The sequence below is a fragment of the Bos indicus x Bos taurus genome, chromosome 11 (genome assembly GCF_003369695.1).
Source record: "Bos indicus x Bos taurus breed Angus x Brahman F1 hybrid chromosome 11, Bos_hybrid_MaternalHap_v2.0, whole genome shotgun sequence".
Taxonomy (NCBI): domain Eukaryota; kingdom Metazoa; phylum Chordata; class Mammalia; order Artiodactyla; family Bovidae; genus Bos; species Bos indicus x Bos taurus.
The window spans coordinates 101,632,807-101,645,717 of record NC_040086.1 but is presented as its reverse complement, the minus strand read 5'-3'; the positions used below and the strand labels follow the sequence as shown (position 1 = coordinate 101,645,717).

General features: G+C 49.3%; 1 protein-coding gene across 2 annotated transcripts in view; it reads right to left on the bottom strand.

Moving 5' to 3' along the window:
* The window catches only part of CFAP77 (cilia and flagella associated protein 77), a 152,737-nt gene that overhangs the window by 99,386 nt on the left and 40,440 nt on the right, over window positions 1-12,911 (bottom strand). The gene's annotated exons all lie outside the window — the stretch shown is intronic.

The window sequence follows — 12,911 nt, the reverse complement described above, 5'->3', positions numbered from 1 at the left end:
TTTTTATTTTATATTGGAGTACCCTGGAGAAGGAAAGGGCAACCCACGCCAGTATTCTTGCCTGGGAGATCCTATGGACAGAGAAGCCTGGCGGGCTATAGTCCGTGGGGTCACAAAGAATCAGACACGACTCCTCGACTAAATAACAATGACAGCCGATTAGCTACGACGACGTCAGGTGAACAGCAAAGGGACTCAGCCACACAGACACGAATACCAATTCTCCCCCGCAAACTCCCCTCCCATCCGGGCGGCCACGTAACGCTGAGCAGAGTTCCGTGTGCTATACAGTACGTCCTTGTTGGTTATCCATTTTAACTATTTAGGTTTTTTGAAACAATTGAAAATGTAGTCTTTGGTTGCACGAGCCAGATCTCAAGTGCTCAGTGTGCTCCTGAGATGGCGGTGACGCTGTCAGATGGAGCAGAGACAGGTGGCTTCCATCACCGAAGAAATCTCCATGAAGAGGGCTGTGCTGGTCTACACAGCGCCAGCTCACCGGGCAATGGTCTCCATGTCACTCTGACCTGTGTAGACCTGATCTTCGAAAGGAAATACATGTTTTCTTTATTGGAGTCACGATCGTTGATAGGATACTACTTTGCTTCAGAGGGAAGGGGAAGTGGATAGATTACACAGGGCTTGGAAGATTTAGCCCAGATGCCCCACGTGGAGGAAAGGAGGTGGGCAAGTTGGGATCCGCTGAGCTGTCCATGCCCCCCTGCCAGGTACAAGCAGGTGGAGAGGCCTGCTGATAAGGAAGACATCAAAGTCCCCGGAAAAGTGGCGGCGGCTGTAAACACCACTCGGTGCGACGCAGGCCCGCCGAGGGCCCGGCCGGCACGAACGGGTCTGGCTCCAGGACGATGGGATCCTTCTTGATGTTTTGATTTAAGGCCTGGCAGGGTTTTCACTGCGGCATCCCCAATCTCACACGCGCAGCAAGGCACTGCTCTGAGTCGGAAGGAGACCCGCAGCTCAAGCCCAGTGCTTCTCTGCTGCTCTGAGCTGCCGAGAAAATGGGCCCATAAAACACGACGAGGGAGGCAAGGGCCTCGGGAAGGAAGGGACCGGGGCTGTTAGGCTCCTAACTGTGCCGGGGAGAGTTGGGCCTGGGGACCCCGGAGGGTGGGCTCGTGACGTCAGATGCGCAGATGGGTTAAAGGAAGGGAACAGAAGGACGTTCTTGGAGCTGGGGTGACCCGAGGTGGACTCCAAAGACAAACATGCCCACTTCTTTATGCTCCTTCCCTGTGTGCGCGTTTCCCTTCCCTTCCTCTCTCTGCTTCCCTGGGAGCAGGCGGCAGCCGTTTGTTTTCGCCTGCCAGTGGAAGCTTGAAATATTACAAAGGTGGCGTGTGGAACGCTCCCCGCGGCCCTGGCCCGATGGCACGCGCGCAGACATAAAAAGCAAATACCATCAGTAACCCGTCGCCAGAAACCCAGCAACAAGCCGAGAGTTTTTCTCCCTGCCGGGGCTGTTAGCGGCGATGTATTTCTCCCTGCACTAAGCACCATCTTTCCCAAGGCTGCATTACAATGATTTATAAACCCCATTTCTGGGGAAAACGAATAGATCAAAGCGAGGAGAAAGAAAGGGAGACATGAGCAGCTGGAGGAAGATATTGAAGCATGAAACAAAAACACAAATGAAAAACTAGGATGTGACACAACTGAGCTATTCCTCGCTGCACTCGTATCAGAGAAAAATAATAGCAAAATCTTGATTTTAATCCTTTTTTTTCCTTTGATGAGATGCGGCCTCCTGTCAGTTACTGGGGTTCTGAGCCACTGGAGGGCCCATGCGGGAAGAGGCTGCCCAGCATCGCAGTGGGCAGAGGGCTCTGCCAGGGGATGCTCTGATCTCAGCTATACCCTCGCCTCCCTCATCTTCAGGGGGAGACCGTCCTAGGGCTCGGTTGGCTCCTGAGTAAACAGAGGGCTGCCCTTTGTTGCAGGTCATGCCATGTGGTCAGGGCATGACCTCTTTAAGATCTCCAGCAGCCTCTTCCAATCCACTGTTGCCTAGACCAAACAGTTTCTTTGACCTGCTGTCGTCCCATGATGACCAGAAGGAGCAGAGATAGACCCGAGGTCTGGCGTGCCAGCGAGGCCATTGTGATGGACGCCCGTCTGGAAATCTCGGTTAGGCTTTGCTTCTGAGCTCCCGGCCATCGATGTGCAGGAGAGACATGGAGTCAGCTGAGGATGGGGCATGGCCAGGCACAGGCGTACATGCTGGGCAAAGCACAGGAGACGTCAGGGTGGGGGTGAGGCCAGGCTGGCTGGAGGAGGTGCCCTTGGAAATGTGTCTTGAAAGAAGGACAGCTGCTACTGTGGACAGGTTCTGTCCCCAGTCATCCGCCCGGGGCAGACTTCCTGGCCCCTGTCCAGCTGTTTGCCACAAGAAACACAAGTTTTTAGTTAATCCTTTATTGTCTGTTCTTCCTCCATTAAAATTATCATGAGCAAGGCACCTGGTCTCTCTGATTCACCGTCATCTCCCCAGAGCCTAGGCTGCTGCCTGACACATAGTAGATGCTTCATAAAAAGGCAGTGAATGGTGATCCAATAGTTAAGGGGGCTCGGGTTTGATCCCTGGTCGGGGAAGTAAGATCCTGCATGCCCTGCAGAGCAGCCAAGAAAAAGAGAGGGAGACAGTGTATGAATGAATGAATGAGTGTACAAATGAATGAATGAGTGTACATATGAATGAATGAATGAGTGTATGAATGAATGAATATGTATGAATTAATGAATGAATATGAATGAATGAATGAGTGTATGAATTAATGAGTATGAATAAATGCATGAGTGGATAAATAAATAAATAAAATGCAAAGTGAGTATTGGCACTCACTTTCTCATTCAATCCCCACAGCAATGCTCCCAGGTACGTATGATTATCCCCATTTTTACAGATGGGAAAAACAAGAGCGGTTATGTAATTTGTTCAAGGGCACACAGCTAGTAGGTGGCTGAGGCAGGATGACAGCTGGCGTCTGTGGACCCAAAACTCACACACTGGCCACCACATTCCATGGCCTCCCCAAACCCTCAAGTTAGAACTTCATGCCTTACACTGACAAGGTTGTCTTGTCGGGAACTGAGTGGGGGAAGATTATGGAGGATTTGTCCTTATTTTTAAGGTGAGAAGCCCACGCAAAGTACTAATGGGCTCTGCTGCAGTGACAGAGGACATTGCCAGGAGCCAGATTCCATCCATCCCTAAGGAGGCCTAAGCAGGGTCCAGATAAGGTCTGCAAGTAGAATAAGAAGGCTGCCTCCTCCTGTATGAGATACGGCAGCAGTTCTTCCCGCAGGCTAATTTATCCACTTCCCTTTCAAAGGCCAACGTGATGAAACCAAGTCTATACGGGACCGTAACCAGAGGATACTGTGCATGGCATGTCAGGACATTTGGGGTCCTCACAGCCCTCGGGTGCTCTAAGTGACCAAGCACCTCTGCTTGAAGGGGGCTTTGAAAGGGGGACCTTGGTGTCTTACTCGGGTGGGGAGAACTGCTTTCAGCCAGGGGTTGGTTGAGGTCAACAGGATGTCCTTGGGTCCTGGAGTACGTGGCCAGTCCACACTGCAGCCTGAACCGTCCGTGACTCGCCTGCCTTGTCAGCTCAACAGTGAGGGTAGCACTGGCTCTGTCTACACCTGTGGGCGTGTCCACTTTCCTAAAAAGCCAATGTCAGGACTTCCCTGATGGCCCAATGGTTAAGAATCCACCTGCCAAGGCAGGGGACACAGGCTCGATCCCTGGTCCAGGAAGATCCCACATGCTGTGGGGCAACTAAGCTCAAAGAGCCACAGCTACTGAGCCCAGGCGCCTACAGCCTGTTACTGCAGCGAGACGCCCTCGCACCGCAACTAGAGTAGCCCCTGCCTGCCACAGCTAAAGAAAGCCTCCACGCAGCAACAAAGACCCAGCACAGCCAAACATCAGTAAGAAACTAAGCAAATAAATAAATACCTTATGTATAAAAAAACCCAGTGTGTCCGTCGCAAAATTAAGAGCACTTGTTTGCTTTTCCGATGGAGTCTTCACTTCTATTAACAGAAAAGGATTCAACACCCCATTCCTTTCTAAAGGATGTTGTATCACATTATCCCACCCAATTGGTAAAAAGAAAAAAAGGTGATTTGGGGGCAGCTTCTCCAGAACATAGCTGCCAGGAGGGTACGTGGAGACACTGATTCTACCATCTGTTCCCTTCCACTGCAGGCAGCAAAAACCCCAGGAATATCTGAATACTTCTGATGGAAAAATAGGCTTAATTCCACTTTACTCATGTTGGTTAGAAAAACCAAAGTTTCACCCTCAAAGTTGAAAGCAAGCAAACTGTCTCACACTGGTTGTTTAATATTTTAGAGAGCACTCGAGTTCCCGGCATGACAAGTTACTGTGTTCTCTGCCTGATCTGATTTTTAAATAGACGAGTTACAAACCTCCTGAAAATTGGAGTTTATAATTGAAATATTGATAAACTCTTTCCTGTAAAGAAGCTACTAGATACTGCAGTAATAACTAGGAAACAGGCAAAAAATAATAAGACTGCTTTTCTCTGCTTAGCCAAGAAATACAGTGGCAGAGTTTATTGCTTACAAAACACAGCTGCCTTTCCTCAAATTGGATAGGAAAAAATGAACCCCGATAAATTATGATGCCCCTAAATTCCAAAGATTGTACATCAATAATTGGGGGAGGCCACCATCATCTTTCTGGGCAGCCTACTTATTAGGACCATAATTTATTATTATTATGCTTTGGTGCAAATACACAGGCTGATAAAATCCATTAAAACAAATGTCCTCCTTTCTCTGAATCAGTAAGAGACACCGCTTCCAAAGGAGGTACTGTAAATTAGAAAAGCAAATGATTCCTATATACTCAGAAGTGAGACAGTGAAAGATAATTGAAGGGGGAAACACCCGCTCTTATCCAGGCTTTCTGAATCTTAGCCTAGAATTCAGGAATTGCCACCACAGTGGGCAGCAAGACGCAGGGTTGGGGACCACTATCTGATACTTCTGGCCCCAGCCTCCAGACTGAAGTCCTTTCTATGAAATGTTTCTATGTTTAAAAAAAAAATGAATTTCTTCAGGTGCAATTTTAACTAACATGAGACACATCTGAATGTTTCATTTGGAATGAATTTTGGAAATCACTGAGTTACTCCCTTCCTCTTACTGAGGAGAAGCTGAAACTCACCAACGGCATGCAGGAGAGAGTCCAAGCCAGCATCAGGCCAGGCCCAGGCGTACCTAGCCTCCCTGCCATGATGCTTGACCAAAGAAAAGTCGAGTAGTTTGTGTTAACTGAGCACCCAGCATGAGTCCAACATGGCGTCACTAAGTGCTTTTCGCATGCATGCTCACTATGTCCAACTCTTTGTGACTCCATGGACTGTAGTCCACCAGGCTCCTCTATCCATGGAATTTTCCAGGCAAGAATACTGGCACGGGTTGCCATTTCATCCTCCAGGGGATCTTCCCAAAGCAGGATTGAACCAGCATCTCCTGCATTGGCAGGCGGATTCGTTACCCCTAATATACCTGGGAAGCCAATTGCTTTTTAGCCATCATCTTATCAGAAATGGAATTGCCTCTTGGAGTAAAAGAATTTGGGAGAAAGGGCCAAGAGGGCATCTGGTCTACCCTGCCACTCAGACCCAATGACTGTTCCTTGTGCAGTCCATGGCTCTTTAACCATCTGGCGTTTAGTTCCCATGATGAGGCACCCCTTCTGTATCAGGCAGCCCAATCCACTGAGTCCTAGTTGCCTGGCCGAGACCTGATACCTGGTAAGAATCCAACCTTGGTAGCATTTAAATTCTTCCTGCCTCTGGAGCGAATCCATTTCTCCAATCCATAGAATCTCCATTTCTATGGAACAATTCTTCAAAGACTTGAAAATCATCGAATTTAACCTTGGCCCCTTCTTCTCTTTTGACTGCTTCTCCCATGGCTTCTGGATGGCTCACCACCTTTTCCCTTTTTCTTCATGCCCAGTGTACTCCAGGTGGCCAGAACAGAGGAAGAAAGTGCTGGACAGGTATTGCCTATGTGTAATGTCAGTGCGCAGGCCAACACCACTTGGCCGCTGTAAGATTGTTCTAGGGAACAAGCTTGAATTTTTGCTTGCTAAGTCGCTTCAGTCATGTCCGACCCTGTGCAACTCCATAGACAGCAGCCCACCAGGCTCCCCCGTCCGTGGGATTCTCCAGGCAAGAACACTGGAATGGGTTGCCATTTCCTTCTCCAAGGCATGAAAGTGAAAAGTGAAAGTGAAGTCGCTCAGTCGTGTCCAACCCTCAGTGACCCCATGGACTGCAGCCTTCCAGTCTCCTCCGTCCATGGGATTTTCCAGGCAAGAGTACTGGAGTGGGTTGCCATTGCCTTCTCCGTGAATTTTTGCTTAGGCTCCCAAAGAAGTAGCGTCAAAGCTCTCATCAAGACAGAAGCAGCCGGGGCTTCCCTGGTGGTTCAGTAGTAAAGAATCCACCTGCCAGTGCAGGAGACACGGGCTCAATCCCTGGTCTGGGAGGATCCCGCTTGCAACTAAGAGCAACTAAGCACGTAAGCCACAACTACTGAGCCGGTCACCGCAACTACTGAAGCCCACACACGCTAGAGCCTGTGCTCTGCAGCCAGAGAAGCCACTGCAACGAGAAGTCCACGCACCACAGCAGAGTAGCCTCCATTCACTGCACCTAGAGGAATGCCCATGCACAGCAACAAAGATCCAGCATGGCCAAATACATAAATAATGAATATAGTATTGCTTATAATTATTAATATATGTTTTTATTTATTTTCCAGAAAACTATACATCACCGAATACCACAGGACTTCTTGCCCTTCCTGTGAGCATTAAAACCACTAGCACCAAAAGACCATAGTTTGTGTCAGACCCACGGCCCACATCCACAAGTCCAAACCAAATTCACCATCTTTCTGCAGACCTGCTCCCACTCTGGAATTTTCTATTTCGCTTAGATTTACCATCATTGACTCAGGTATCCAAACCAAAATTTTATATCCACCTTCAACTTCTTTCCCTTGCCCTCCACCCTCAATCAGGGAATTCCTAAGTAACTCCCTAAGCCATCCCCACGGCTACTAACTTAACCTAAGACCTCTCGCCTCTCCCCTGCACAGCTGCGGTGGCCTCCCCTGGGTCTCCTGGCCTCCGATCTATTGACATTCTGCAGCCTGGTGGTCTTGCAAAAAAAGTCAGTTCCTTTCATTTCACTTCTTTATTTCAAACTTTTTAAAGTGTAGGGCCAGAACTAAGATCTCCAGGCAGGCAGTGTGGTATAATGGTTTAAGCACATGGCCTGGACAGCTAGAGTTACTAGCTATGTGAATAGCTATTTGGACGGTTGTTTTGTTTTGCTTTGGCTGCATTGGGTCTTCATTGCAGCACATGTGCTTCTCTGGTTGTGGCACGCTGGCTCTACAGTGTGTGAGCTAAGCAGTTGTGGTGCACGGGTTTAGTTGGAGTTCATGGGATCTTAGTTACCCCACTAGGGATCGAACCCGGGCCCCCTGCATTGGGAGCATGGAGTCTTATCCACTAAACTACCAGGTAAGTCCTTGGATGCAAGATATGAATGAATCACGCCTCCATTTCCTCATTTGTAGAAGGGGATTCATCTCACAGAAGCTTAGGACTTGATGGGAGCTAGTGTTGTCAATCAGAGAAGGCAATGGCACCCCACTCCAGTACTCTTGCCTGGAAAATCCCATGGATGGAGGAGCCTGGTAGGCTGCAGTCCATGGGGTCACTAAGAGTCAGATATGACTGAGCAACTTCACTTTCACTTTTCACTTTCATGCATTGGAGAAGGAAATGACAACCCACTCCAGTGTTCTTGCCTGGAGAATCCCAGGGACGGGGGAGCCTGGTGGGCTGCCGTCTCTGGGGTCACACAGAGTCGGACACGACTGAAGCGACTCAGCAGCAGCAGCAGTGTTGTCAATGCTTTCATTATTCACAATCTAGGCCCACATCCAGCATATGCCCTCATTTTACAGTCATCTCTCCCAAATTCCACACTCCCAGGCCCCACCAGTTTTCCCTAGCAGCTGTCACACACAGCATCCTTCTTGTCTCCCTGATTCTCCAGGTGTTGTTTCCTTTACCTGGAATATCCCCCCCCAACTCATTTGCCTACCAAACTCTTAGGTATCCTCCAAAACTCAGGCATCAGATTTAAAAATATTGACAATAGCAAGCATGAGTGAGAATACGGAGCACCCAGAGCTCTCGTCCGCTGCTGGTGAGGATGCAGAATGCTGTGGCTCCTTTGGGAAACCACATGAAGTGTCAGTCACTCAGTCATGTCCGACTCTCGGTGACCCCATGTGCTGTAGCCCCCCAGGCTCCTCTCTCCACAGAACCCTCCAGGCAAGAATACTGGACTGGGTTGCCATTTCCTTCTCCAAGACACTCATAAGTGTTGTACTTATTATGTAACCCAGCTCCCACTCCTACGTATTTACCCAAGAGAAATAAAAATATCTGCCTACGCAAAAACACGTGTGTAGCTGTTCATCACAGAATTATTCGTAGTAGTCCCAAACTGGCCGCAACCCAAACATGCATCAGCCGGTGAAGGGATAAACAAACTGTGGTACATCCATACGACGGAAAACCGCTTGGCAATAAAAGAGAAGGAAGCACAGATGCATGCTGCAACACGGATGTTTACAAATGCATTGTGCTAATGTCAGACACCAAAGACTGAACCGGCGGTGCCTTTCATACAAAATTCTAGGGAAAACAGAACTCAATTGGCAGAGAGCAATCTGAGCTCGCCTGGGGCCAGGAAGAGGAAAGGCGATGTGGTGTGAAGGGGCACACGGGAGCTTTTAAGGGAAAGAAAATGGTCCCACATCTTAACCGTGAGGGAGGTCATGTGACTGCACACAGCTACCAGAACTCACCAAACTGGATGCTTAAAATGTGTGAATTTTATTGATGACAATAATACCTAAGTGACAAAGAGAGGAAACTGTTAAAACGAACCTCCAGACTGCCCACCCTAATAAAAAGGCCCCCCCTTCTCTGATTACCCCCTCCAGCTGTCCTGTCCTGTCCTGGTTCACGTCCCATTTGTTGGACTTTTCCCATGACCTTGGCGTTAGTCAGACAGGTCTGACTCTTGGTCTGCCAAGAGGTGAGGGCCTGGGATCCTTCATTCACCTCTGTCCCCCGCTGTGCCTTGTCACCAGGAAACAAGTTTCAAGAACCTGCCAAGTGCTTACTGTCTTACATGTCTCCAACTGAGCCTGACAGCCACCCCAGGTGGCAGGTAGGACTGTCCCAGCTTTACAGAAAGATAGAGGTGGGACTTCCCTGGTGGTCCAATGGCTAAGACTCTGGGCTCCCAACGCAGGGACCTGGGTTCAATCCCTAGTTGGGGAACAATATCCTATATGCCGCAATTAAGACCCAGTGCAGCCAAATAAATAATTTTTTTAAAAAAGGAAGGAGGCTTAGAGACGTTGAAAGTTTGATTAAATACCTGCCCAAAGTCAGGCAGCTAGAAGAGGTGGGGCTGAACTTCAAAACCAGGTCTGTCTGTCTGTCCGAGTCAAGCTCTGCCTTAAACACAGCATTACATTGCCTGATGCAATGTACGCAAGAGAGAGGTTTGTCAAGAATGATGCGTTATATTGAATCCAGTTGAGTGCAGGGCCCTTCCGTTCTTCCCCTGCTCAGTCTTCCCAGGGTCTTGCTGAGCTTTCTGTTGCACGTATAGTGCGCGTGTGTGTTCTTGATCCCCTACAATCTGAGCTTTTTCTCTTTCCTCATTTCTGAGTTAAACCAAAAACTTAAACGAGCCCTTTGCCCAGAGACCAGTATTACCCTGCACACAGCCAGCACCCCCAAGTTGTCGTCTAATTAAACTGCCCTCCCAAACAAAGCACATAAGTGTCACCATGTTAACAGTGGCTGCCTCCCCTGGCGGCCCCTCACTGCCTTATACAGTGTCTGGCTGTGAAACCAATAACCCCACGGCCGTGGAAACTGCGCTCCTAAAGTTGGTCTTCCCCTTCAGCGGAGATCCTTTGAACACTGGGCATGTTTACGAAGAAACATTCTAGGGCCAGGCATTGAAGAAGAGGCAGGTGGATTCCTTCATCAGCCCCACTTTCTGGTGTGTTCTCCCGTTCAGCATTCTAGAAACCTGCTCTTTTGACATGTACGTCGCACAGGGTGTTTGAAGTCCTCATGTTCGCTGCTGTCAGCAGCTTAGTGTGAGTTTAAGAGGAGGGGGTGTTTGGAGCACACGCAGGGAGGGCTCGCTGGGTGCAGCGGGCATGCCATCCTGGGCAGACCAGAGCCATGTCTGCACCCTGCTTTGTGTGGGGCAGGGAGAGAGGTCACTCTCCCCGGGGAGCAGGAGAGGTTGTCTCCTCATGGTGGGGGGGATGGTGGGTGGGGGGGGATAAGTCCTCTGCAGCTTCGCAGGGTGAGTTGCTCTCAATAATTTATTGGGCTTGAAACTGGAGTGAGAATGTGCGTGGCTCAATCATTCAGCCATGTCCGACTCTTTTGCAACCCCATGGACTATAGCCCACCAGGCTCCTTTGCTCATGGAGTTCTCCAGGCAAAAATACTGGTGTGGGTTGCCATTTCCTCCTCCAGGGGATCTTTCCTACTCGGGGATCAAACCAGCATTTCCTGTGTCTCCTGCCTTTGCCAGAAAATTCTTTACCACTGAGCTACCTGGGAAGCCCTGGAATGAGATAATATGGCTTTTTTCCCCTTGGGAGGGGTCCCCTGAAATAGAAAAGGATCAATTAATCTGACCTAGTTTGCTCTCTGCATCCCTGCAGTAGAGACAAGGTGCTAATTGATAGTGGAGAAGGCGATGGCACCCCACTCCAGTGCTCTTGCCTGGAAAATCCCATGGATGGAGGAGCCTGGTGGGCTGCGGTCCATGGGGTCACTAAGAGTCGGACACGACTGAGTGACTTCACTTTCACTTTTCACTTTCATGCCTTGGAGAAGGAAATGGCAACCCACTCCAGTGTTCTTGCCTGGAGAATCCCAGGGACGGGGGAGCCTGGTGGGCTGCCGTCTATGGGGTCACACAGAGTCAGACACGACTGAAGTGACTTAGCAGCTTAGCAGCAGCTAATTGATAGAGGCGGGCCACCTCAGCCATGTTCCACAACAGATTTCACTTGGTAGTTGATTTTTTAAAAAATATTTATTTAGCCGTGTTGGGTCTTAGTTGTGGCATTCAGGGTCTTAGTCTGTAGGATCTAGTTCTCCATCCAGGGATGGGACTCGGGCCCCCTGCACTGGGAGTCCAGAGTCTTAACCACTGGACCACCAGGGAAGTCCCCCCTTAGTTGACTTTAAGGGAGAAAAACACAATGCAGAATCAGCAACAGAGTGTCGATTCTGGCTCGAGTTTGTATACTGGCTCCCCTATTTTACCGACTCTAAGACTTTGGGGGCTGGTCATCTACACTGGAGGAGCCTCTATAAAGTGGGAGAACTAATTCCTATGTCACGAGGTTGCTGAAAGATCAGCCTGAACGAGGTGATGCCCATACATCTTTCAGCACACTCCCCGACACAGAGCACAGCCCTCAGTCGACTGCAGGATAATCCTTTTGGTGCAATTCCACATCCAGTTGCAAGAGAAAAGAGCCAATCAGCTGCTCACACGGCCACTGTGTAGGTCAGGTTTACGAGTTCTCACAGTGCCCGGGGACACACCTAGGTCTTGAGGAAAGTCTCTACTACGATCATTTACAGCAATTAAGCCAGAAAGGTCCTTCGTGGTTAGCATCACCATGTAAGGCCTGACAGTATTTGCCTCTCACTTCTTGTTCGGTGGGGACAGTTTCAATTTGGGAGGAAGAAAAAGTTCTGGAGATGGATGGTGACTGTTGGACAAGAACGGGAATGTATTTCACATACTTAAAAATGGGTAAGATGGGGACTCCCCTTGTGGTCCAGTGGCTAAGACTTTATGTTCCCAAATGCAGGGGTTTGATCCCTGGGTTGGGAAGATCCTCTGGAGAAGGGAAAGGCTTCCCACTCCAATATTCTGGCCTGGAGAATTCCATGGACTGTATAGTCCATGGGGTCGGAAAGAGTCAGACACGACTGAGCGACTTTCACTTTCACAGGTTCAATCTGATTGGGGAACTAGATCCACATGTCACAACTGAGAGTACTGTATGCCAAAGCTAAGAGCCACCGTAGCCAAATACATACATACATACATATTTTTAAATGGGTAAGATGGAAATGTATGTATTTCACCACAATTTGCTAAGGATCAAAAAAGCAATGACTTGCAAAAGTCAGTTTTTCCCCAGTAGCAACAAATGATTTGCAACACACGTCCCAGTGGATTTAAACTATGAAGTTTTTCAGGGGTCCACAGCCAGGACCACCGGCAGGGTGGCCTTCCCGGGGGTGGGATGGGGCACGACCCCTGAGGACAGCGGGTTGGTTCTGGGGCATGGCTGTGCTGCGTGTGCGCTGCCACATTATTTCCCTCTCTTTCGGCTTTCCTGGCACAAATCCAGCCCATAATTAGGAAGATCCTCCAAGGAGAGCGAATACTTCCTGCCCAAATGACAAGCTGTGGATTAGGCTGATATCTTTCCAGATGTGGCATTGGTGTCTCTGGCAATGCTGCAGGTGGCTCTGTGCTTACAGGCCGGAAAGCTCCATCTGAGCGCCTTATCCCCACAAATACCTTCTTCCTCTGCTCTCACTGATGCCCAGGGCTTTCATTTTCAAGCTGATTTCCCTCAGAGCCAGAGGCGCCCCCCACAACTCTGTTATAAATAGACAGTGGGAGGGGGCAGGGTGTCTTCAGAACCCAACGAGGTGCGCGCTGGGGCCCTTCCCCCAGGTG